Below are 1781 nucleotides of genomic sequence, written 5' to 3' on the forward strand. Positions count from 1 at the left end.
AAAAAAAAAAAAAAAAAAAAAAAAAAAAGCCACACTCCCCGCGGGGACCTCTAAAGGGAGAGGAGGGGACCTAGAGGCCCTGCAATAATCCAAGTGTAAATCCAAAGGCTACTGCTCTTGGCAGCTGACTCGGTGGCGGTTCCCCCAGAGCTAGGTTCTAGAGGACTGCTCAACCTAAGTGTCCTGAAGAACTGCGGCGGCCCCCTCCCCCTCGCGGGAGGGAAGCCAGGACGAGGTTGGCCCCCCTCGCTCGGAGTCTGGGCGTGGGCCCCGCCGCAGCTCCGCGGAGCCTCCGTGCCTCCTGCAAAGGGGGGCGGGGGAGCCCTGGGCTGCGGCTTCCTCCCGCGCGGAGTCTCCTGCGCACCGCCGAGCAGGACGCCAGCGCCAGCCCGGGTCCCCACGCCGCGGCGCGTCCGGCCTTCCCGCCGCCCCCAGGTAACTTTTTCTGCCCTTGGCGGGCCGAAGGGCTCCGAGGGGGGCTCGCTTCCAAAGCGCGCGGGGTCTCGGGGGGCCCCCGGTGCGCTGCGCCCGCCGACCTCGGCCTCCGCCCTGGGGGCCTCTCTCCGAGCTCCGGTCCCCCGGGGGCGATCGGGCCCTGCGCCCCTCTCCAGCCATCGGCGCGGAACCCCGTGTTGGGGCGCCATGTTCGGAGCGTGCGGGACTGGGGTGGGGGGAAACACTGCGGCGCCAGGCCGGGGATTGTGCGCGGGAGGGGTTGTGCGTCCCCAAGGCTGCGGCTGCAGCTGCGTCCGTGCCCCGGGCGGGCGCGGCGGGTCTCGGAGCATCCTGGCTCCGCGGCAAGGCGGGCCGCTTTTACGTAACTTGCCTCTTCCCCGAGTGGCCCGCGACCTCCGGCCGGCTACTGGCCAGCCAGGTTGCTCCGGGCCTGGGCACCTGCCGGCCGCGCACCCCTGGGACGGCTCCCTACGCCGGGCGGGAACGCGCCCCGGCCTGCAGAGCCGAGCACCCGGGCGGGCGCGGCTCACCTGGCGCCCTCGGGACTGCGGGTCGCCTGGAGGGGTCGGGGTGGGGAGACTGGGGACCGCAGGACTCCGGTCCCTGCTAGTTGCGGCTGGTGCACCCAGGCTCCTGCACCCGGGGGTGGGGGAGGGCTTGCTTTTTCGGGTTCTCTCTCAAATCGCGCCCTACTTCTTCCCCTTCCCCCTACCCCCTGCACCCGGTGCCAAGTTCACAGCTTCTGCAATGCGGTGGGTGTGGTTACCTCGCAGATTGTAAGTGTGGTCCTTCTGGTGGGAACATTCTTGCTCTTTCTTTTAGATTTACTGATCTGAAGTTTTTTCTTGGGGGTCGGGGGAAAATTTACCTTCCCGTCTTTGCAGACCAGGGTTCAAGTTGGGAAGAGTGCTACAGAACAAATGGAATGATAAAGGGAGCATGTGGTATTAATTAAGCATGGAGGCTGGGCAGTCCTGAGAGGGCCAGGCAATCCTGCTAATAACGCAATGCTTCCATTACGTGTTTAAGTTGGCGTTTCAGCTTTTTTACATGACTTTATGGAATTGCTTTTGCAGACATCCTTGGCTGGGGTTTTCAGGGGCCCATTTCGGGATCTGTGGAGCGGTCGGATGTTCCACGGGGTTACTCTTGGTAGCATAACTTAACCAAGTAAAGGACTCATCAAATCCGGCGATAAAAAGAAATTTCTTTTTGCACCTTACACTGCCTTTTAAAGCCCCCATGAATCAAAAATGATGGAACTCCAGGTATATCCGGAGGCCATGAATGCAGCACCATTACAGTCAAGTGGGGCTTTGAAGGAG

General features: G+C 62.7%; 1 protein-coding gene across 16 annotated transcripts in view; it reads left to right on the plus strand.

Moving 5' to 3' along the window:
* The first annotated feature begins 272 nt into the window (after nucleotides 1-272).
* The window catches only part of Epb41l3 (erythrocyte membrane protein band 4.1 like 3), a 131267-nt gene continuing 129758 nt past the window's right edge, over nucleotides 273-1781 (plus strand). For 5 of the 16 annotated variants that reach the window (XM_029531546.1, XM_029531552.1, XM_029531550.1 and 2 more), the window contains exon 1: nucleotides 287-435. The gene's annotated coding sequence lies outside the window, so the exon portion shown is untranslated. Of the gene's footprint in view, nucleotides 436-1781 lie in introns of all 16 variants that reach the window. The other 11 variants (XM_029531539.1, XM_029531541.1, XM_029531540.1 and 8 more) reach the window with 7 other exon arrangements.

The sequence above is a fragment of the Mus pahari genome, chromosome 18, assembly GCF_900095145.1.
Source record: "Mus pahari chromosome 18, PAHARI_EIJ_v1.1, whole genome shotgun sequence".
Classification (NCBI taxonomy): Eukaryota; Metazoa; Chordata; class Mammalia; order Rodentia; family Muridae; genus Mus; species Mus pahari.